The 26,260-nt window shown below is 32.2% G+C and overlaps 1 protein-coding gene across 1 annotated transcript in view; it reads left to right on the top strand.

The window, feature by feature from the left end:
* The first annotated feature begins 11,223 nt into the window (after nucleotides 1-11,223).
* LOC114331904 (proton-coupled folate transporter) overlaps nucleotides 11,224-26,260 on the top strand; it is a 299,851-nt gene continuing 284,814 nt past the window's right edge. Inside the window, exon 1 of the mRNA XM_050656582.1 lies at nucleotides 11,224-11,370. The gene's annotated coding sequence lies outside the window, so the exon portion shown is untranslated. The remainder of the gene's footprint in view (nucleotides 11,371-26,260) is intronic.

Here is a 26,260-nt window from a genome sequence, read left to right as displayed (position 1 = left end):
CCCGGTATTTCGGGGGTTAGTTTTAATGGCATATTTGTGTTCAGAAACCCTAACAAATTCTGAGTAATCTCTTTGCCTTAATTTGGTGCCAACAGCCCTCGAAATTCCAGAAGATGGCGTACTTTAGCAGTGATCCTGGGTACCATATACTCCGGGGACCGGTTCTGATGGCGTGTTCGTACTCAGCGACCCCAGAAAACCTCGAATAATCTGTTTGCTTCAAGTTAGTATGGAAAATTCTTGAAACTCCCAATGATGTGCTTTGGGAGTAGCCTTGGGTACCGAGTACTCCGGAAGTTGGTTCTTCATATTCAGCGGTCCCAAAAACCTGATTTTGATATGTTAATGCACTCTTGGGTAAACTTTATGTACTGCAAATGAAATTATCCATTACCATTCATTATTTTATTGCAAACTTTTTTCCTGACGTCATCTCGAACACAATGCAAAGTGCAAGTGCCTGGTCTAATGCAGTTTGGTATGTAAATATTCCACGGAAATAGTGGCTATCAACATTAACTTATAGCATAATCTACTATTAAATAATTAATGGATTTAGAACTTCAACTGGCTGGATGGATAAGTTCTGTAATACACCCGATCAAAATTTTAAAACAGTTTCTGATGAGTCTGCTGAACTAAACGAAGTAAGTGTTAAATATTGGTAAATAAATTGGCATCAATAATAATTATAAAGGAATATGAAGGTAAAGATATTTTTAATGCTATCCACACTTGAGCCCGAAGGCCAAATAAAAAAAATGCTATCCACGTCAAACTTTTTGGCAATGCCAAATACCTAATACTTTTGTGTTTAACACTAAAATACAGAGTGGGCCAAACAAAAGTATGTATGTATGTAAGATGCCTAACTTCCACGTCCTTCTATCATTCCATTGGCCATCTCTAAGATCCCTTGCACTCATTGCTTTGGTTACCCCTTCTTTCCATGTCTTTTTGGGTCTTCCTGGTTTTTTGCAGTTTGGTGGTACCCAGTGCATGATCTTTTTGGGCAATCTTGTGTCTTCCATTCTTTGAACATGACCATACCAAATCAACTGTTTCCTCTCAATGTCTGTTGTTAAGTAGCCATCTATTCCAATTCGTCGTCTTACTTCCTCATTTTGAACTCTTTCTCTACGGGATATACCTAACGATCTTCTAACACATCCATTTCTACAGCTTCTAATTTTTTTCTGTTGTTCTCGGTTATTCTCCAAGTTTCTGCTCCGTAAAGTAGGCTGCTTTTAATAAGTGTTTCATAGATATTGTATTTTCGCTGTATTCCTATTTCGGAGCTCCAAAGTATTCCATTTAAGCAGCCAATTGTTCTTCTAGCTTGTGTTATCCTTTTCTTTATTTCCTCATCGTCTTTTCCCGTTCTATCGAATATTACTCCCAGGTACGTGTATTCACTACAGGATGTGATTTGTTCATTATCCTCTAGTTCGATATTGGATAACTCAGCTCCTATGGGTAGGTATTTAGTTTTTTCCACATTAATTTCCAAACAAAAGTATCCATCTCGATATTTGGCAGTATTTATTAGAGATTAAGAAAATAAAAAAACAGGTAAATTTTTGATCCAAGGGGAACACATTTTTACTTTACAAACATCTGTCATTTGTCAACTACCTCCCTTCCACTTCGCCCACCCCGTATTTTTAAATAGGGAATAGGGGTCGTGTGATAGCTCATTTGAAAGGTTATTATTTTATATTCAGTAATATCAACATTGACATAAACATTTGTGTAGGGTGTCCAAGAAAACTTATTTTAAATTTAATTTATTGACACAAAAAGAAGAATGTATGTAATTTATTTAACTCAAAAACATTCTACTGCTGACAGAAAACATAAAAAATGTTTATTTGATAAATAAACATTGTTTGTTGCTTAAATTAAATATTCAACCTACCAAGAGGTAGATGGGTGGAAGCTTGAACATTGAAATTGAGCGAAAAAGAGTGTATATTTATCCAAAAACATTTTTTTTTGTTTTGTGACAGCAGTAGAATGTATTTTGAATTAAATAAATTACATACATTCTTCTTTTTGTGTCAATTAATTAAATTCAAAATAATTTTTCTTGGACACTGGTGATATTAATGAATAGAGAATTGAATAACCTTTCAAATGAGCTATCACACGACCCCTATTCCCTATTTAGGAGAAGTTAACAAATGACAGATGTTTTTACCGTAAAAATGTGTCCCCCTTAGATAAAAAATTGACCTGTTTTTCTATTTTCTTAAAATCTAATAAATACTGCTAAATATCGAGGTGGATACTTTTTTTTGGCCCACTCTGTATATACACAGCATGGTGGGCCAGTAAATTATTTTTGGTTAACAATTTTATAAAAAATAGTGGATAGAAAGATTTTTTTGCTGAAAGATAATGGTATTTGATATCCAAAAATATATTTTAAAAATTTTTTAACTAGTTTACCTACATTTTTATTGAAAAGTATATAAAATTTTTTAATAGAAAATTGTTAGCTTTTACAAACATAATTTTGATGAAAAGAAAAATGTATAGACTTCAACATACCGCCAACTAATAAAACATTAATAATAATTGCACTATCGAAAAATATTTTAACTGTAAATATAGAAAATATTAAAGAAGAACAAGTCCCAATATGCATAATATAGTCCGGGATCCCGCGTACTAAATAAAAGATTATTAATAGCAAGCTGAAAATTTGTTCATATTTTAACGGTGTCGAGTCGGACAAACTTTGATGTATGGGAACAGTCAGAGCCGTGCGGTACATTTTTTCAATATGATGCAAGTCTTCGAAATGCCGCCCCTTAAGTACGATTGAAACTTAACTTTTATTTTATTAAATGAACCTACACAAAATGAAGGACAACTTATATTTTAAAGACAAAACCTACTTTAAATTAAAAGAAATAAATAAATGAATGATGAACTCGTCAATCACATTGGTTAAAGTAGCAGCTAGTAAGGACTCTATTGAAATGGGTGCTATATCTTTTAGTTCTGTTTGTCTTATGGACTTTAGTAAATAGTTTTTAATAATTTTTAATGTTGTTCTGAAGCTATTTCCTTGTGACATTTTTATAATAAATTATTTTAAATGGGAAAAAGCCACAATTTTTACAAAAAAAAAAAAGATTTTATTAACGTTTCGATGCCCAAGTCGGGTGCCGTTCAACATTCATCAACGATACCCGACTTAAGCGTCGAAACGTTAATAAAATCATTTTTTTGGTAAAATTGTGGCTTATTTCCCATTTAAAATAGTTGATAATAATTTTTAATTTTGATAAACTTCTTTACCTACTAGATACCGAGACAGGGAGTGTTAATAAAATTCTTAGTGGTACAACTATATTTGGGTATAAAGAAATTAGGTTATTTTGGCACAAACAGTTCAAAATCTCCAAACCTTAAAAAAAGTTTTCATGGAGTACGGTATCATTAGAGATATATCACGCAATTTTTCTAGAATATCATTTGACTCTATATATGATTCTTATTCTTTTTCTATTAGTATCGAATGAAGATTCATACAATATTTTTCTAGTGTTTTATCATCTATTTTCCTCCATTAAAAATATCACATAAAAATTTAAAATTTTTATAATGTCTAAAATATAGATGAAACATTATTTATTTTAAATTTATCTTCCCCCGCTAAGAACTTATCCACAGATTTTTCGTAATCAAATTTGCGATTTTTTCTCCTGGCTCGAATTTCATTTTCAGCTGGAAATTCGGAACTTATATCAGAATTTTCTGCAATTTCATTACCAATTACTTTCATTTGGTCTTAGCCAGATTGTCTGTAAATTTTCATTTTTTCTGTAGTTTCTGACAACATTTTTACACAATCTGATAAATTTATAGTTACATGTTACAACATCTTCGAGACTGAATTTATAATATGAAATAGCCAAATGCCAAAAGAACAACACCACATATAAATTTATAATTTTTAATAAGTAGTTTTTGCTAATCCTCGTGCTTTGACTTTAGTTTCTGGATCTTCGTTGATATCTTCTATTGTTTTGAATAAGGCATCATATATTTTACAAAATTTAAATCTTAAAGATTTCAATGCATCAATTCGACTTGACCATCTAGTAACACTCAACGGTTTTAGAGTTAGTTTGAAACATGTTTTTTCAGAAAAAAAGTGCACCTACAGTTTACAGTTCTTGTATATCTAATACAAAAAAGGTTCTTGTTTCTATAGAAGAGGACGCTGCGTCAATTATGACTAATTTTAAAGAGTGGCGTCCGCAGGGCCCCTAAAGCGCCTCGGATATTTTTCAAGTAGGTATTCTATTTTGCACACCCTTTCTTATTCCTTTCATATCGGTCCCGTTATCATAGTATATAGCCTTGTCCTTTAAGCCATTCTAACTCAAGATACAACTTTTCCCAATTTGTCAAAATAAGTTCCGTTAAACTTTCAATGGTTGAATCACTAGCTTCAAAAAAACCAATAAAAAATCCTTAGATATTATAGGTATGTACCTATTTGTTCTGACAATAATTAAAAGCGACAACTCTTATTGTCAATAGTCCAGGAACCTAAGCTTTTCAGCTCGCAATTTTTACAGAATGGCTAGATTTGCTTGAAAATTTGAGAATAAGTAGTGGATAGTCCAAGGATCAAAATCTGTATGATGCCGAAAGGCGCTTTTATCATGGGGGTGGTTACCACCCCATCTCGGGGGTGGAAATTTTTTATTATACGTTGACCGCAACAGTTAATAAAAACATTCATTCTAAGCAAAAAATGGTCTATACATTTTTTTGATAAAATTAACAGTTTTCGATTTATTCGCTATCGAAAGTGTTAGTTTTATATCGAAATAATCAATGTTTTTCAATAATGTACTCATTTACGATTCACTCAATTTTTGCCGTAGAAAAATTTTTTTAAACCAAGTTCTTGAGAATTAAATAACCTACAATTATATATTTAAACATTTTTTCGTATCTCTGACGCTAATCTTTCTATTCTGAAGAAATCGGCATTTTTACCAAACTACAAAAATTCGTTATTAGATTTTAACTCCAGTTTTTTAAAAACTAATCATTCTAAGCCAGTCAAACTTTTAAAATCTATTAATAATACATAAATAAAGAAGAATGAATAAAGCCAATGACTAAAAACACCGCTAACTTACATTATTATCCTTCCAATTTGATTTCTACATTTTTTCTTCAAAAAAATATATTGATTTTTGAACCGTAACTTTTTTATTTTTTATCTTAGAAAGTTTGGTAAAAAATAATTTTGTAGGTTTTTACAAGATATGTGAGCCTATTAATATTAAGCCTTTTTAAAATCCTCAGTCACAAGAAGAGGTGACTTTGAAAGGGTTGGTAAAGGTGGTTTTTGCATGTTATTACAAGATTTAATTGTCAATAGCTCACTCAGTTTTTGTCGTAGAAAAAATTTTTGCAAACCAGTCTCTTGGGAATTAAATGGGCTACAATTTTATATTTAAACATTTTTTCGTACCTCTAATGATACTCTTTCTGTTCTGAAGAAAAGGGAATTTTTTTACAAACTACAAAAATTCGTTATTCGCTTCTAACTCCATTAAAAACTAGTCATTCTAAGCCGGTGAAACTTCTAGAACCTAAATAATACATAAATAAAGAAGACCAAATAAGGTCAATAACTAATTTTAATTAGGGTGGTGATTAGGAGGTTGCTTCCGATCACTTTTTCACTGAAAAAAATAGGGACCAACATTCTTTTCAATATACGTCACTTAATTTTTGAGCTAGAGACTTTGTTTTTATTTCTGGAGATAGATATTTTAAAATGCTTTAAGTTAGTTTAAACAAGTTATCCTCAAAAATGCATTGTTTTTCCGTCTTTTGACTTTAAAACTACAGTATTTAGCATTTGACGAAGAAGAGCTAACATATAATAATGTATAGTTCAACTACTATTGGTCTTAAAGCAAATTAAAAGAAACGGTTTTATTTATTTTTTTAAAAGGTACATTTTTGTTAGGTGAAGTTGTTTTCATAAAACGAAAACTTTTGGAGTTATTAGCAGAAAAATTATTAAAACATTGATTTTTTCGATATAAAACTCACATCTTCGATAGCGAATAAATCGAAAACTATTAATATTATCAAAAAAATGTATAGAACGTTCTTTGATTAGAATGAACGTTTTTACCAACCTTTGTGGTCAAAATACAATTAAAAATTTCCACCCCGAGATGGGGTGGCAACCACCCCCATGGTAAAAGCGCCTTTCGGCATCATATAGATTTTGATCCTTGGACTGTCCACTACTTATTCTCAAATTTTCAAGCAAATCGATCCATTCTGTAAAAATTGCGAGGTTTTGTCCTATTTTAAGCTTCATTACTTGGACTACAATGCGAACTGTTCAATATGACTTACGTCTGGGATACAATCGGCGATTATCGACAAATATTTGGCGATTTTTGTTATTTCGATAACTTTGTTTAAGATAATATTACCCATTAAACTTATCAGTTCATCATGCCTATTGTTGCTTAAATAAGTCACAAAAAATGTATCAGACTCTCTTTGAATTATCCTGATATGTTCTTCCATTACTGGATCAAACTCAGAGAGCAATTATACTAACTTAAAAAAGTTTCTATTATTAGGTAGAAACAAATGATCAGTTGTTCCTCGAAAAGCTAAACATTGTAAGACCAAAAGTCTAATTCTTTTCTAAACTTCTCTCCAATAATGTTGCATTATCTATTATTATATTAGATTTTACTGATTAGGCCGCCCCCCTTGTGATGCCGCCTGATGCGGCTGCCTCACCGCATCATAGCACGGCACGGCCCTGAGAACAGTGGAACAGGGGAAGCTTTAATTGTGGATCGTGTTAAACGTGTAATTCTGACAAGTTTATGATTTTGAAAAATGGCAGGCTGTTTTTAAGTTTTTTTCAATAGCCAACGTTATATTATATATGAACAAATGTTTGGCTGATAAAAATGTTGAGCATTTTAACCAGTCCGTCACGTAGAACATGTCAAATGACAGGAATTATATTGGTGATAAATAGCAGTCTGATTTTTGCATGAGAGTTTAATGAAAGGGTAAAATATAAAATGGAAGTCCTGCCCGACAAAATTCATGGGGAGTTTTCGTACTCCGAGCGACGTTCAAAACTTTTTATATCTTACAGGTTTCGAAAGTCAGACTACGAAAATTTCCTATGAATTTTGTCGGACAGAATTTTCAATGGATTTTTTACCCTTTCACTCTCATGCAAAAATCAGACTGCTATTTATCACCAACATAATTCCTGTCATTTGACATGTTCTACGTGTCGGACTGGTTAAAATGCCCAACATTTTTGTCGGATAAACATTTTTTCATGTATTATATAACGTTGGCTATTGAATAAACTTAAAAACAGCCTGCTATTTTTCACAATTATAAATTTGTCCGGATAACACGTTTATCATGTTCCACAGTTAAAGATTCCCGCGTTCCAGTATTCCCATACATCAAAGTGTGTTTGACTAGACACCGTTAAGCTATGAACAAATTTTCAGCTTGCTATTAATAATCTTTTATATGGTACGCGGGATCCAGGATTAATAGCTTTAAAAGACTTTCCTGATTTCTATTATCATATAAAGCAAATACTACAGGGAAATAAGCAAAATTTTAGGGGGTCATGACATTTCAATAGCTTAGGTATTTGAATAAAAGACGCACATAATTTTTACACACATAAAGAAGTAAAAAGTTATTATGGGATAAATAGATAAAAAGTAGGATTTCTTTCAATTTACAGCTAATTTATTTATGATAATTAAGGAAAGCAATTAGTTTCATTTTAAAGATTTAAAATTTTATTATATAGTAGAAAATATATTGTATTAAACTACACTCAGGAAATGAATTTTCTGGAATAAACTGTATTTATTAAATCATTTAAATAAATTTCATTGTTTTTTTTATTAATATAATTCTAATTTATTTATGATAATTAAGAAAGGCAATTAGTTTAATTTTAAAGATTTAAAATTTTATTATACAGTAGAAAATATATTGTATTAAACTACAATCAAGAAATTAATTTTTTGGAATAAAATGTATTTTTTAAATCATTTAAATAAATTTCATTGTTTTTTATTAATGTAATTAATAAAACATTGCATACTTATAATGTACGAAAAAAGTAAACAGGATTTCAAAAAAGGTCAAAATGCATCAACTAGAAATGAAGATATAGAAACTTAGCATTTTGAAGTTCATTGACAGTTTGAACACATGAATTTTTAGTTTCTCCTGAACATGGTCTGAAAAATCTTCATTTCAGCCTCATTTTTTACACTTACATACAATGCTGTTTAGGTTTAATCCCACCCCTACCTTTCACCTACTTGTCCTTGAATAACTTAGGTGTTTGTTTAAACTAATTGTTTAGACGTTACAAATAACAGTGAATCTGCAAAACGATTTTTGGTTATACAAACATTTTTTATCTAACTTTCATTTGTGCATAATAAAAGAAAAAGTTTTCAGCATTCATAATATGGTACCGTAGAATTACCATATCATTATTATTTTATGTCCTATGTTAATAAAAAACTGACGTCTGGGATAACAGATGAAATAACTTTCCAACTAATTGATGGATCATGCTGAAATTTTGAGAGTTTCTTAAGCACTCTAAAGTCATTGTCTTAATAGAAACTACACAAAAGCGCAAGTTAATTTTTACAAAAGTTATAAACAAGTAACGAGTTTGCATTATTTTGCTGTTTTTGAAACAACAAAATAACTTGAAAAGCATTCCAATACCTACGTAATCTTGAAGTTTTTTCTGTTTTGCTAGAAGATAAAATTACTACGTTTAAGTATAAATATTTTGTTTTTGTGGTAAGATAAAATTCGAAAAAATTGCATTTTAGCACTAAATTGGTTATAAGTAGTTAAAAACAAGCCTGAAATTTCGGCAAAAATCGAATAAGTTTGCTTATTATAGGTATAAATTGTCGGGATAATTCGTCAAATACCAGGATATTGGGATGTCCTGAGAAAAAAGTTATTTTCCTGGACTAAGAAATAACTATTCTGTACATGAGGAATTTGAAAACAAAAAACTCGAGACAAAAACGAAGAAAATTATGTATAATTACAAACGATGAATAAAATTTATATAAAACTTAGGGACATTATAAAGTTACTTTAATAACAACAAATAGCTATTTGATTCTTAATGTTTCCCATATCATATTAAATGTAGGAATTAAGTAACAAAAACCAAAACTATAAACAAAGAGACTTTCACCGAACACTTTTTTTCACAAAATGTACTCTTATACTTTAGTTCATGCAGCATTTATAAAAACTTATCAAAATTTTTACTATGTAGTGTTTACCCACCTTATTAGATTCCACAAATGACAAAAAGAAACTCTCTAATCACGACATGACGTCCGTAAGATTCAAAACGCACATTTTCCCTTGGAGAAAAAAAATTGTCCCAATTATTCACTAATCTCTTTGATCATTTTAATTCACAGGACCATGAAACTCAATCTTACTACACTCATGTGTATTTAGAAGGCAAATGCCGAACTACATGTGAGCGTAAGGCCGTATAAAGACATAGTACCCGATGATTACTTATATTGTTAGGGCGGATGTAGATTTATAGTGAATTAGGCCTTTAAGTGAGTGTTTTCTGGAGATCATGAGACAGACACAAGCAAAGGCTGTCGCTGGAATGACATGTCAGGTAAATTAAGATGTTTTTATGTGAAAATGCTCATTTTCCTCCGATGGATTCATGTGTAAACAATATGGATGTTATAGTTTGGTGGCGTGTAGGTTCAAAGTACATTTCTTTGACCTCAATTTAACGTTTGGTTTATAAATATAGTGTTTCTTTGAAGATTCTTGCTATATTGTTTTAATATTAAAATTTCCTGTAACCCAGCCTTTCAGATTTGGGAAGAGTGGTGCATGTTACAATAAGTAGCTCAAACCAGTATTGTTTAGATTCTTTTTATTCATAGAGAGAACTTTTTTTAAGTTTGAGTGCATTTTCTATGTATATAACTTGTGAAGTATAAGTGCATATAAGCAATAGTTGTCTGTCAAAACAATGTATAGTGTCAGTTATTATCATTAATTGAATACCCGAATTCGAATCCGGTTATTCGGGTTATATGTTGTTTCAGTTTATTCAATTCAAATATAGTTTTCCTGTAATCTCATTAAAATTATATCTTCCAAGTTACAAGATATTATTTATTTTTAAATGTTATGATTCTTAAAAGAAAAGAAAATATGGTTCAGATTTGATTACATTTGATTCTTCTTTGTTTTATTGCCATTGTACTTTCAAATGAGATTCTTTAAATATTCTGTACTACCTGTTAGTGTTTTAATTTTAAAGTAATTTATGTATTTACTATTCATTATTTAGTAATTTAACACAACCGTGTTAAAAATGCAATTTTTAGCACTCCATACGAGCGTTAAAAATGCTACTTTAAGGCACTAGTGCTTTAATATTTTTAAGGCACTGCAGTTCGTATTGACTGTATAGACAATTTTGATGTAATGTCAAAAAAATATAAAAATGGAATGTCAGTCAAGTTCAAGTAAACGTTTTTGTAGATATTGTCCTGTAATTACGTTTGTAGAAAAAATATTGTATGATATGCGTGTTAAAAAGTACATTTTTAAGGCACTCATGTGAATTGCAGAACTCGCTTTCGCTCATTCTGCAAACTTTCACATGCGTGCCTTAAACGTGTACTTTTAACACTTATATCATAAATAACTATTATATCTCAGATTATGAAATCATTCGCTGACAATTTCCCATTTTTTAACAATATTCATTGATATTTTAATTTCGTTTTTTCTTCAACTACTCCACATATATTTTATTCTTACATTCCTGCTATATGGAGCTTTCAATTATGTAATATTATCTTTATAAAATATCTGTGAAATGTAGGGTCAATTAATTTTTTTGTTAATATAAATAATCTCTCGTAATTTGGAAGTGTACTGCTTTTTTATGTTTGTGGATTCGATTTGGTTTCTATTTGCCTTGTAGATGTTAACTTGATTTAACTGACAACAATCTGTCTCTTGACAATTCTACGTTTGTGGATAATTAGCCATATTAGCGAATATAAACCTAATTATGTCACTTCAGTGTTTTTACATTTTATGTCATTTCGAGTTGTTCTTCTGTTAGTGTCGGATCTATTTGGATGATGAGGACCATTTGTCAATTTCGGAAATGAATTGTTTGCATTTTGTGTGGACTGAGAGTGACTAATATTGAACTGAATATTTTCAGTTAGTTTTGTTCTGAGATTAATTAAAATACTGGTAAGTAAAATTCTAACAGCTATACCTGGAAAAGTTTTTTAGAAATTCAAATGGATCTACTATCTACACTCCTCGCCAAAAAAACCGGGACACCTTAAAAATGGGTAATTTTTGATGTCTCGGATCTCCTAAACCTGTTGTCTGATTTTAGTGATTTTTTTAATATCTTATAGCCTTATTCTCTAAGAATATGGATGTAGTAATAGTGTTGCTGAACAGGTAAATGTCATTGTATACCAGGTGTAACAATAATACTGTGTTTTTTCCTGAAAGTTCGTAACACCCTGTGGAATATTCTTGCATTTAAAAAATATTGAAATTAAAACTCAGTTGTAGCCCTAGCATCTCTTAACATTTTGCTTTATGACTCATTAACTTATGTTGGACAATGAAAAAGTTAGGTACTTTGACAAGTAGCCATGTTCCTTATCAATATAGGGCGTTTCTAAATAAGTGCGACAAACTTTAAGGGGTAATTCTGCATAAAAACATAATGACCGTTTGATTTATAAACATATGTCTGCCAATGCTTCATTTCCGAGATACCGGGTGTTGAATTTTTTCTTACACACTGACGATTTATTTATTGCTTTAAAATCGGTTGAGATCTGCAAATGAAATTTTGTGGTTTTTAAGAGGCAGTCATTGCGCATTTTTTCAGGCACAATTATTTACTTTATATTTACAATTGGAGTGCATACGGGTCATATTACCCGGTCATATTACCTGTATGTACGCCAATGGCAAATATAAAATTTTTAGTTGTATGTCAAAAAATATGAATTAACTATCTCTTAAAACCAACCAAATTTCATTAGCTTATCTCAACCGGTTTTAAAGCAACAAATAAATCGTCAGTTTGTAAAAAAAATTCAACATCCCGTATCTCGGAAACGAAGTATTTGCGGACATATGTTTATAAAGCAAACTGTCATTATTTTTTCATGCAGAATTAACCCTTAAAGTTTGTCGCACTTATTTAGAAAGACTCTGTATTGATGATGAACATGGCTAGTTGTCAAAGTACCTAACTTTTTTATTATCCAACATAAGTGAATGAGTCAAAAAGCAGAATGTTAAGAAAGGCTAAAGCTACAATCGAGTTTTCATTTCAATATTTTTTAATTGCTAGAATATTCCACAGGGTGTTACGAACTTTCAGGAAAAACACAGTATTATTGTTACACCAGGTATACAATGACATTTACATTTTCAGCAACACTATTACTACATCCATATTCTTAGAGAATAAGGCTATATATATTAAAAAAATTACTAAAATCGGACAACAGGTTTAGGAGATTCGAGACATCAAAAATGACCCATCTTTAAGGTATCCCATTTTTTTTGGTCAGGAGTGTATGTACTTTCATTAAATCATATTATTTTAGTCAGGTTTAGGAATTTCTTCGCTAACTCTCTCTAAGGGAATAATTCACTCATATTAGTATTAGACACTTGGTCTCAAAACTTGATGTCAATGCATTTGCGAGGTATCTAGGCGTCTTGAGCAGTAAGTACTGCTTTTTTGCATGGTTTTAAAGATGTTTATTAACACCCAGATGAAAATCTCAAATAACACTAGTTGTCGGAAGGATAATAGCTACCTTTTGGGTACTTTACTTTTTCCATTGTCTTTCTTGCATGGTAGCCCTAAAGTAGCGTTTGATATTTTATATTTTTTATTAAGTTACGCTGTTCCTTATAGCCAGTTATAACAAATGCTTTAGAGCTTTTGTTAAGATGGCACTTGTGCTTCATATCGATATTGACGTTGTAATTTTGCATAGGATGTTTTCTGATGGTATATTTATTTTAGAGTCTAAAATTTAGACAATTTTTAATTTCAATTATGTAACCTTGAACATCTTCATCATCATCAGTGGCGTTACAGCTCTTTATGAGCCAAAGCCTTCTTCAGAACAATCCTCCATTCGCCCCTGTCTCTGGCAACTCTTCTCCATGCTCTAATTCCAATAGATTTTCAATCAGTTTCTATGTTTTCTTGGTATCTAAGTCTCGGTCTTCCTCTTGCTCGTTGTCCTATCGGCCCTCTTCGATCAAAAACTTTTCTGACTATGGCATCTTCCTTTCGCCTATTTACATGATCTATCCATCTAAGGCGTGATACCTTAATGAATTGTACAACGTCAGGTTCTCCAAAATTTCTATACAACTCAAAGTTGTAACGCCTGCTCCACAAACCTTGTTCTTTTATGCCACCATATATTCGTCTTAAAATTTTTCGCTCAAAACGTTTGAGCAGTTCTTGGTCATTTTGAGTAAGTGACCAAGTTTCTGAGCCATATGTTAGCACTGGTGTTATTAGTGTTTGTAGACAGTCGATTTAATTTTTCTAGTCATTTTTGAGGCCATCTGTCTTCTTAAAAAGCCATAGTAACACTTATTGGCGATAATTTCTTCACTGACATTGTTATATTTAGTGAGCAGCGAGCCTAAGTATATGAAGGTGTCGACACCTTCTAGTTCTAGGTCGTCAATTATTATTCTTGTAGGTGTCGGGTTGCTTGACCTAGTGCAACATATATATTTGGTCTTTTGAACATTTATATTTAGCCCCATTCTCTGTGCAGATGCTCTTAACGACCGAAATGCTTCAGTCAGAGATTCTTTAGATCTACCTATGATGTCTATGTCATCTGCGTATCCGACAATTTGTACTGATGTGTTAAAGATAGTACCATTCGTATTAATTTGGGACTCTCAAATTATTTTTTCTAATGCCAGGTTAAATAAGAGACACGATAGTCCATCACCCTGTTTTAGTCCATTTTTGCAATGGAAGGGTCTTGAGAAATCGTTCTGGAACTTTACCACGCTCTCTGCTCCTGTGAGCGTAAGTTCAGTTAGTTGGACAAGATGAAGCGATATTTTAAATTCTACCATAGCAAGTAGAAGTTTACCTCTATTAACTGAGTCGTATGCGGCTTTAAAATCCACGAATATGTGGTGGGTGTCTAAGCCGAACTCTAGGGTATTTTCAAGGATCTGCCTCCGTTGTTGATTTATTAGGACGGAAACCGCACTGATATCCTCCTACTATTTCTTCAGCATAGGGGAGAAATCTTTTGTACAATACGTTGGACAACACTTTATATGCCATATTGAGTAGAGTGATGCTTCTATAATTATCACACACCATCATGTCTCCCTTTTTGTGTAGAGGACACAGTACACCCAAGTTCCAGTCTGTGGGTGTTTCTTTCTGTTGCCAAATTGCAGTTATCAGTTTATGCATGTGTTTCAAGAGGGTGTTGCCGCCGTTTTTGAAGAGTTCAGCAGGGACATTATCCGAACCGGGGGCTTTGTTATTTTTAAGTGTTAAGATGGCTTCTCTAATTTCTTCTTCGGTGGGGAGTGGCTGCCAATCATCTTCATTAATTTGAAGCATGGGATCCTCCATCTCGCCATCTTCATAATTGCCATTAAGCAGTTCTTAAAAATATTGCGCTCATCTGTTTAGTATCTGTTCCTTGTTACTAATTATAGAGCCGTCCCTATCTTTACAGGCTATTATTCTGGGTTTGAAGTCTTTTCTGCAGCTATTTATCTGTTGGTAGAATTTTCGTATGTCTTTTCCATTGTGGTAGTTAACACTGTGGTGTGTGATCTTAAACGGAAAGTCAAAAACGTATGTTTCAGAAACATCTTCCTGATTTCAATCAATAGTTTAACGCTGTATTGTCGGCGTAGTCCTGGTTGATTTCATTGTCATACCTCTAGAGCTGTAATATTGTTATTTCTGTTACGTCAACGATTTTTCTGTATATTTGTGAGGCAGTCATTTTTTAAGTTTACTATTATTATCTTTTTTTATTTCTCATATTAGAGCGTACAATGTAGACTAAAATTTAGTGGTCGGTATGAAAAAACTAGAAATCATAGTTAAAAAACTTAAGAAATAAGTTCTATCGCTTATCTGCAGAAATATTTCGTGCTACAATTTCCAAAACTGCAATTGGAATTTGGATCAAAACCTTCGGAAGAAGATGGAGTAATAAAAACAACAATTACTAACATGGATCACAAACATACAGGGTTAAATATTTCTTCTTCTTCTTAAATATAACTGTCGGTTTTTTAATGTAGTATCCGATTTAGATTTGTGAATTAGGCCTTTAAATGAGTGATTTCTGGAGATCATGAGACAGACACAAGCTAAGGCTGTCGCTGGAATGACGTGTCAGGTAAATTAAGACGTTTTTATGTGAAAACGCTCATTTTTCTCCGATGGATTCATGTATAAACAATATAGATGTTATATTTTGGTGGCATGTAGGTTCAAAGTACATTTCTTTGACCCCAATTTAACGTTTGCTTTATACCTAAATATAGTGTTTCTTTGAAGATACTGGTTGTATATTAAAATTTCCCCTATCCTATCTTTTCGGTTTTGGGAACAATGCATATAACAATAAGTAGCTCAAACCAGTATTGTTTAGATTCTTTTTATTCATAGAAAGAGCTTGCTTTGTTTTTCAGTGCATTTTCTATATAACTTTAAAAAATTAAGCAAAAGTTGTTGTCTGTCAAAAAAATGTATTATATTGTCTGTTATTAGGTCTGTAACCCGCGTATGAAAAAAAAGTTGATTAATAGCAAGCTGAAAGTTTGTTAATAGCTTAAGGGTGTCTAGTCGGACAAACTTTGATATACGGGAACACTGGAACAGGGGAAGTTTTAACTGTAGAACAGGTTAAACATTTGGAACGGTCAGACCACGAAAACGTCACATGTATTTTGTCCGACAGAACTTCCAAGTGATTTGTTACCCTTTCATTGAACTCTCATGCAAAAATCAGGCTGCTATTTATCACCAAATGGGCATTATGATGAGTGGAACATGTAGAACATGTCAAATGACAGGAATTATGACAGGTGATAAATAGCGGTCTGATTTTTGCACGAGAGTTTAATGAAAGGGTTACAAAGCAATTGGAAGTTCTGTCGGACAAAATACATGTGACGTTTTCGTGGTCTGGCCGTTCCAAATTTTTAACCTGTTTCACAATTAAAACTTCCCCGGTTACAGTGTTCCCATATATCAAAGTTTGTCCGACTAGACACCCTTAAGCTATTAACAAATTTTCAGCTTGCTATTAATCAACTTTTTTTTTCATACGCGGGATTCAGACCTATATATTTTGTTTTAGTTTATTCAATTGAATGTAGTTTTCGGCAATTGCCCAAAAATGATATCTTCCAAGTTACAAGATATTTATTTTCAAATGTTTAATTCTTCTTTGTTTTATTGCCGGGATTTATTCTTGTTACCTTCGAATGGGATTCATTAAATAGTCTATACTACCTGTTAGTGTTTATATTTGACAGCAAATTAATGTACTTACACATCCTTCACCCATTGATAATTTGTTACTGCTTCTATATCTCAGATTCTGAGGTCATTCGCTGAAAATTTCCCATTTTTTAACAATATTCATTGATATTTTAATTTTGTGTTTTCCTCAACTACTCTACGTAGATTTTATTGTTACATTTATTTTATAATATGGAGCTTTCAATTATGTTATTATGTTTATGAAATATCTCTGACGGATCATCATCATCAATGGTGCTACAACCCTATGAAAGAGCCTCGACCTTCCCAAGTCTATTAAGCCAGTCAGTCCTATCCATTGCCAACCGTTGCCAGTTTGCTGCGTTTATTTTTCTCCCATCCTTATCCACACCATCCTTCCATCTGAATTTTTGCCTACCCCTATTTCTACTTCCCACAGGTTGTGACATAAAGATTTTTCTAGGAGGGTTGTCCTGCTGTGATCTTGCTAGATGTCCTGCCCATCTTGGTCTTCCTATTCTTATAAGAGATACTACGTCTTTACCACCAAATTTTTGTTTATATCTGTGGTATACCTCGTAGTTGTACCTCCTCCTCCAAACACCATTTTCAGAGATGCCACCTAATATTCCTTTCAGGATCCTTCGTTGAAATATAAGCAGAAGGTTTTCATCTGCCTTGGAATTGGAAACGGTACATAACTCTGATCCATATGTTAACACTGGTTATATAAGGGGTTTGTATATGGTTGTTTTTGTTTTTTTGGCTTAAGTTTCTGCTTCTCATTATGTTTACTCAGTCCAAAATAGCATTTGTTTGCTAGGATTATCCTTCGCTTGATTTCTTCCGTCATGACGTTCTCCTTGGATCTCTGAAGGAAAGGGTACTTTAAATTTTTTTGTTCATATAAATATTCTCTCGTAATTCGGAAGTGTGTTGATTTTTTAATGTTTTTGGGCTCGATTTGGTTTATATTTGCAATGCAGGTGTCTAACTGAAAACAATCTGTGTCCTGATGATTGTACGTTTGCGGATAATTAGCCATATTAGCGAATATAAACCTATTTATGTCACTTCAGTGTTTTCACATTTTTTGTCATTTCTAGTTGTTCCTCTGGTAGTGTAGAATAAATTTGGATGGTGAGGATTGTTTGTATATTTCGGAAAGTAATTGTTTTAATTTTTGTTGGGACTGAGAGTGTCTGACTCCTTTCTGTTCCACTCAGTTCTGTACCACTCAGTTCTGTATCATTGTCAGTTAGTTTTGTTGGATTTCCACCCTTTCGACTATGTATTAAAAATTGGTGACTAAAATTTTGGCAGCTATGCTTAGGAATTTTTTTTAGAAATTCAAATGCGTTTACTTTTATCAATTTATATTATTTTAATCGGGTTTAAAATATCCCCCGCTTACTCCCTCTAAGGGGACTCGCTGACTCAATCATTCCAGACATTTACATATGGTGTCAAAAATATTGAACTCTCGTAAAATCGTGTGCTAGGTTGTAGGTGTAGTATTTGATATGATGTAGTATCTTCAACCAATATCTTAGCCATATAGTCATCTCGAAAACTACCGTTTTTCTCATGGTTATAAAGACCCAGCTGTTAAATGTTCTCTATGATGATATTTGAAATAATACTCTTCTGTAGAAAGGATCTTACCTTCCCTCTGTGTAGTAGTGATGTTGATTATTGTTACTGTCGAGTATTTATTACAAATCGTTACTTCTACATTTACAATATTCGTTACTTTGGTTACTATGATTACTTCTGTTACTTTTGTATTTTAGTACCGGTAATCATTTCGAAAATCGTATTTCTCAATACGTAGGTATTTTGTATAGGTATAAATATAGATCTAGAAAAAATATAGGGTTCTCGCATTTGATCTTTGTTAGTGAAATACGTTACATATTTTACGTATACCATTATACCTCCCTCTGTTTCATCTTCTATCTTTTCCTCACCCTCACACCCTTAAAACACTTCAAACCGATAACGATATTCGATGACACTCGTAAAATACGGGTCCCGTCCGTTACTCGCTGGGATACGATTGGTAGAAAGTAATCAAGTGTACAGGTTGTAGATACAATAGTCGTTACTCGCTCTGATACGATTAGTACAAAGTAACGAAGTAATCAGAGTAATCAAAGTAGATACAATAGTCGTTACTCGCTCTGATACGATTGGTACGAAGTAATCAGAGTAATCAAAGTAACGATTTCCTTTTTCGTATAGTAATCGTTACTTTCGGTATTCCTAAGTAACGAGTACTTTGTAACGAATAGTTACTTTTTCAACATCACTACTGGGTAGTCTACTTTCTACATTGTCTTTTTTGCAGGGAGAAGGTTTAGTTTGTTCGCTAGTTTTTGATGAATTATCTTTTCTGTTTCTTTTAAGTCACTCTGTTCCCTATAGTCGCAATGGCCACAACTGGCTTTCTTCTTAAGATGATTATTGTGCTTCAAGTCGATATTAAAATTGTTTTACTTTGAATGTGATTATTTTTGACGATATGTTTTAGGCAGTTTTTAATTTGAATTACCTTACCTTGAATGGAAAGTCAAAAACGTCTGTTTCAGAAACATCTTCCTGACTGCAATCAATAGCTTATCACTGTATGATCGCTGTATTATCGGCATAGACCTGGCTGACTTCATTGTTATACCTCTACCGCTGTATGTAATACTGTTCTTTCTATTACTTCAATAATGTTCCTGTGTTTTTGTGAGGCAGTAATTTTTATGGTTTTATATGAATATTTTTCATATTTCTCATATTAGTGCGCCCACTATAGACTAAATAATGGTCAGTAAGAAAATGCCAGGATTCATAGTAAAAAACTTAAGAAATGAGTTCGATCGCTAACCTGCAGAAATATTTCGTGCTGCAGTTTCCAAAGTTGCAATTGGAATTTGGATCGAACCTTCGGAAGAAAGCGGCGTAATAAGAACAGGAATTACTTACATGGATAAAAAATATACAGGTAGATAATGACTGTCTGTTTTTCAATTTTGTACCAGATGATGATTTATATTTTTAGGGCGGATATAGATTTATAGTGAATTAGGCCTTTAAGTAATCATAGGGGAGGAAAGTATGCTAAATTTGCAGTTACTCGAGCGTTATGGGGGCCTATTGGGTTCGGAAAATTAGGTTCTAAAAGCAAAAAAAGTTAAGTAAAGTTTTCCATTTAAGTGGGGACTTTCCATTTTTTAATTTAATTTTCCATTTCTAACAATCGTTTTTTCCGATTATAGTGCTATCTATGCATAATTAGGAAAAATGTCACGAATAAAAGTTACTTATTTCTACGCAAGGAATCAAAATCTGCAATAAAAAATTGGGGGTCCTATTTAATATTTTAAAGTATCCCACCAACCCACCTCCGTGAGAGGTTGTGTTTGGTGTCAAAATTTATAATACCTGTATTTTGCAGTTTTTCAATCTGATGTTTATTTCGCAAAATATCGCGGAGTTCCTATTTAAAATTTTAAATTGACCCCCAACCCTCTTCGTGGAGGTCGTGTTTATGACGTAGGTCTGACGTTTATTTCTCGAAACAGTTGATTTTAGAGCGAAACCGGTCGTCGGAAGTTATAATAAAGATTGAGAGTAAGTCTGACTTTTACTTCATTTAAAATGAACTCTCACATGCAACCCATTCAAGAGTTGATTTTTCTTGTGAAAGTTTGTGGCTCACCCATTTCCTTACGCCCCGCTCAAACCGTCAGATTTTTGAAATATACAGTGTTTTGTATGTGATTAACTTACCTTATCTGACGATTTCGAATTTTTCTAAGGATAGATTTTTTTTCGGGCCCCCCTTAACGAACTCCCCTGTATTAAGATAAAATATATGGCATTTACAGGGTACAAATTTTCTCCTTGTGTCATAATCTGACGCGCTCGAGTAACTGCAAAAATCCTCGCTTGGGCTCCCTTATCATAAGTGATTTCTGGAGATCATGATACAGACACAAGCAAAGGGGGAGAGATTAAATGTCCAGCAAACGACGGCACTGTTGCCAGATTTACCTTTTTCCTTTTAGCGGGAATTTTAAAATTAGTCTAATGCCACGTTGGTTTTAAAAGAGAGTTCTGTATTCTTAAATTTATAACCCTACTTTTACAAGTAATTAGGATTATTTTATTTACATGTAAATATTGAAACAAGTATTGTACTGTGTCATAATTTAAAACTCATGTTGCAGTATCTTGAAAAAAAAAGAAACTCAAAAGAAATATACTTATACAGTACAAATTATTTTTTAATGGGAATGGAAATTTACGATTTCAAAGGTGAAAATGTGTTGGGATAGTATAGATGGACACTTTTTTATTTTAGTATTAAGTGGTTACATAATTATTCAGAATATTAATAAAATTACTAGTAATTTGAATTAGTTTTAATATGTATTATAATAGTATTAATTCTCATCATGTATCTGGTTAAATAGCTAAGCGCTAAAGCCGCAAAATAAAAAAAATTGAAAAAAACATTCTTAGTGGCCTAGCACCTTTACTTTGCCTGGGGACGAGGCGAGTTAATAAATTCTATTTTCTTATTGCAGTCATTTTGTGACGGCTTAAGAAGTTACATAAATGATGTCTTTAGGCTGTGAAATTTTAACCGTAGAAAGACATCTTTACGACTTGTATTTACATGATATAGGGCTTTTCACTCAGTCATTTGTTTCGAGCTTCTGTCATGTGTTGTCTAATATTAATATATCTATGTCATATATTATTGATATTGCCAATGATACAAACCAAAGACGTATGCCGTAGATATATTAATATTATGTGACACGTGACCGAAGCTCGAAACAAATGACAATCGATGAAAAGCCCTATTTAATAGGGCATTTCATTCACAGTCATTTGTTTCGAGCTTCTGTCATGTGTCACATAATATTAATATATCTACGTCGTACGTTATTGGTATATACCAATGATACAAACCAAAGACGTATGACGTAGATACATTAATATTATGTGACTCATGACAGAAGTTTGAAACTAATGACAATCGATGAAAAGCCCTATTGGCGTCTGCATATCAGGATCCGGTAATACTATATTATTTATCTATGATCAGGATATTGCTGGGTGTACACAAGTACTCTCTATTCGGTAGGGATACACCGGTCACGGATTAATAAAGAAACAAACGAATCGGCAGGTCGATTGTAATATTTTAGGTATACCAGTAACATAAGCGTAGATCTCGGGTGCGTAGAGGGCCAATATCTATTTAATTATTGAATTTTTAGTAATTTTTTGATTAAAATTTAATAAACAGGATAATTTAAGGAAAAATAATAAGATAAATAATAAAATACAATGCACCCTTGTTAGAAATACCTTTCTTAGCAAAAACTTAATACTAACTTAGGAGTAAGATTATGCAAAACACCTGACTAGAACATTTTCCCGAGCAGATGCGAAGAGACTTCCTTGACTAAAATAACAATTAGGATTTACCCGCAAGTAATATTTTAAATACGAAAAAATATATAGATTAGTGCCGATTCGATATGCGGTCTACCATCCAATATGCGGTCTACCGCAGAGTAACTAATTCGTTATGTGGTCTATCACAGAGTAGTTATTTCGATATGCGGCCACCACTAAATAATGTTAATGCATTCAGTAAATTTTGCAACTACTCGTATATACAGTATGGTGCAAATGAAAGGAATAAATTCTTTATTTCGTAAACCGATGACATTAGGGAAAATCCCGAAACAGGTCGATTTTTGTTTTTAAATTATGATATTTTGAATGAAGTAAAAGACAGACGTACTCTCAATCATTTATTGTAACTTCCGACGACCGGTTTCGCTCTCTAAAGTATGCAGAGCATCTTCAGGTCAACGGTTACAAGTAACTAAATGATTCGGTTACAAGGAGGTACTACCTCAGTATTCATTAACATGATATATCTGCTTAAGTTATGCTAACGGGATATGGTGGAATAGACGGAGAATGTTGCAAAGGTAAACAAGTTTATGGAATTTGGGAATTTTTGAGGGTGAAGAGATAGTTGGTGAAAGACAACCAACAAATCTGTACCGGTTTTAAAGATTTTTATTTCTATTTATTAAAAGATTTTTGTTTTTATTTATATTTATTAAAGACTTCTATTTATTAGTGTATGTGTTAGTGTAAGACTAACAACGTTTGGACCAAAACGGGTCGATATCTAATATGTATGTTAGATGTGGACGTGCAGCTGTAACCTAAATTGTTAAAGTCAATACTCCTTGATGTTTTAATGAGAGGAGTAGTGGTCGTAAAAAGAATGAAAAATCGGAAAGCTTAAAAATTGTAGCTAAAAGGGTATATTAGCAGTCATATAGTAATAACAGTAATAAATGTGAATTGATAGACAACAATGTAGGTACATGAAATTGAGATATAAATTAAAGGGTGAGAATTAGAGTAGAAAAGAAAAGAAAGGAAGGGATTAAAATTCAGTTGAAAGTAATTGATTGTAAATTGAGACTATGTATTATTGATATAAGCAGTGAAGAAACATTAATAAACTATTGAAACAGATAAAAGAAAGGAATAGTAATAAAATATATTTTGGGGGTATACCTACATTGTGTTTTAAAATCTGTCAATAAACCCATTCAACATATGATATTTTGGCATATATATCATACTAGTGTCGTCATCCATCTGGGGGTGATGACGTAATCGATGATTTTTTTAAATGAGAATAGGGGTCGAGTGCTAGCTCATTTGAAAGGTCATTAAATTCACTATTTAGGCATATAAACATTTACACAATTATTTGTACAGGGCGTGCAAAAAAATTTTTAATGAAATTATTTGACAAAAAAGAAGAAGGTATGTAGTTTATTTAATTCAAAATACATTTTACTGTTGCCCAGAAACAGAAAAAATGTTTATTTCAAAAATAAACATTGCTTTTCGATTAAATTCAATGTTCAAGCCAGCTCCCGCCAGCCACCTGTTTCTTAGGAAGTTTGAACATTTAATTTAAGCGAAAAACAATGTTTATTTGTGATATAAACATTTTTTTACTGATTTCTAACAGCAATAAAATGTATTTTAAATTAAATAAATTATATAGATTCTTCTTTTTTTGTCAAATAATTTAAATTAAAAAATTTTTTTGGGCGCCCTGTATAAACAATTATGTAAATGTTTATATTAATAAATAGAGAATTGAATGATCTTCCAAATGAGCTAGCACACGACCCCTATTCTCATTTAAAAAAATCATCGATTACTTCATCACGCCCATATGGATGACGTTACTAGTATGACATTTATGGCAAAATATCATAATTTAAAAATAAAAATCGACCTGTTTCAGGATTTTTCCTTAAAGTCGCCGGTTTACGAAATAACGAATTTATTCCTTTCATTTGCACCATACTGTATAGTATCAAAATAAAGCTCATTTTTTGACCTAGGTATTTTAATTACGGTACTGTCTTGGCATTTTAATTATTCAAGTGAAAGTACTTAATTACCTACCCAAATAGGTGCAAAACCAAATTAGAGAAAGTATGACAAACTAATGCAATTTTAATAGGTAATTTAAATGGGTCGACAAACAAATCAGGAATGCTATAAGAAACTATAAGGACATTTGTTATCTTCCAGTTGAATTTATTCTGTCGAATTGGTAACGTCTTATATTGTTAATTTTGTGAGAATCTGTTCGTGCTGTTTAACCGAAAATGCCAAGACGTGTTTTAGATGTAGATACTCTAATTTGTAACCTACATAAGTACTTTATTGCGGAAAAAAACAATGGTGGTCCTTTAAAATCGGTAACGTCTGTACAACAACGCGTGTGCGATGCTTTAGAAATTAGCGAATCAAAATTAAGATCTACAATTAAAAACGAGAATAGTGAAGTGCCGGAAAACGATCACCACCATACTCGCCTGTTATTAAAAACGAACAATATGTTAGAAGGACGAAAATTTCAAATTCGTAATATCATATATCAAATGCGTGCAAATAAGGAACATGTGACTTTAGGTACAATTTTACTTAAGTTAAAAGAGAGGAAATTTGGTGACATCGGCAGAACAAGTTTATGGCAAGTCCTACATAACATAGGATTCAAATTTAAAAAAGAGGATAACAGAAAAGCGCTTTGTGAAAGAAGTTCTGTTGTACACAAGAGAATTGAGTTTCTGAGAAAATAAATATAACATATTTAAAGAAGAAGGGTCAACTTTTGTATATTTAGACGAAACATGGATATTTTCTAAGGGTGCTACCAAGAGAATATGGCAAGATGACAACATAAAATCGATCAAACATGCTAGTGGAGAAGGGAAGCGACATATAATTCTGCACGCGGGAGGGAAGACAGGCTTTATAGAAGGTGCTGATTTAATATTTTCGTCTACATCAAAAAACAGTGACTATCGTGACAATATGAACACGGAAATGTTTGTGAAATGGTTGCGTGAAAAACTTCTTCCCGGATTAAGTGAGCCCAGCGTAATTATTTTAGACAATGCGCCTTATCATTCAGAAATACTAAACAAAAGTCCAACAAATTCGTGGAATGTAGATAAGATTAAAGAATGGCTAACAAATGAACGCATATCTATTCCACAGCATATATTAAAGTCTGAGTTGTTACGTTTGGCAAAAGAACATGCAAAACCAAAAATCTTTGTGGTGGATCAGGTTACTGAAAGTTATGGGCATCAAGTTTTACGTCTTCCACCATACCACTGCCAGTTTAATCCCATTGAATATATATGGGGAATAGCAAAATAATATTACGACAACCATATTGGGCCTAATGGGTATACAGACGAAGCGGTTTGGGAAACTTGGCGAGAAGCACTTTCAATTGCAACTCCAGAAGTATGGCGGAACTGTATATACAAGTGCGAAAAATTAATTGAGGATTGGTGGATTCGTGAAAATAAAATTAACGAAATAAGCCCAATCATAATAACAATTAACGGTGACGACAGCGATGATGATGACAGCGATGGCGATGATAGTGTGAACAATAACGACTAAATCATTTTAGTAAAAAAAATTGGTACGTATATTGACTTAATAATATTTAGCATTTTACTTAAATATTTGATGTTTACATAATGCCCTGCTGTAGGATTTCCGGATCCTTTTCAAGGCGTGAGTTGTTTGAAATCGAAACTATTTGTAGATATTGTAGGTACATACGTAATATTATAATATTGTTTTTAATAATTTTTATTTTCGGGAAAAATACCCCATTATACATATAAACTATAAAATATACATGACTAACATAGAAAACATGCGATCTGATAAAAGAATAAAACAAGCTCAAATTAGTTTACAATGTCATATAAACGCTTTTTACACGCGTCAATTGACTTTAATTTAAAAACATCCAACGTCAATATATCACTTAAATTGATTGTGACTTTATAGAAAACCATTTTAGAGATTAAATTAAAACATCAACAATACAGCAACGTTTAGCCTTCTACCTTTTATAAGTTATAATTTGTTTTATTTTTATTATATTGATATTCATGCAACAATTAATATTAG

Source organism: Diabrotica virgifera, chromosome 7, assembly GCF_917563875.1.
Source record: "Diabrotica virgifera virgifera chromosome 7, PGI_DIABVI_V3a".
Taxonomy (NCBI): Eukaryota; Metazoa; Arthropoda; class Insecta; order Coleoptera; family Chrysomelidae; genus Diabrotica; species Diabrotica virgifera.
The sequence above is the reverse complement of the archived record's forward strand: the minus strand, read 5'-3'. Positions and strand labels throughout refer to the sequence as shown.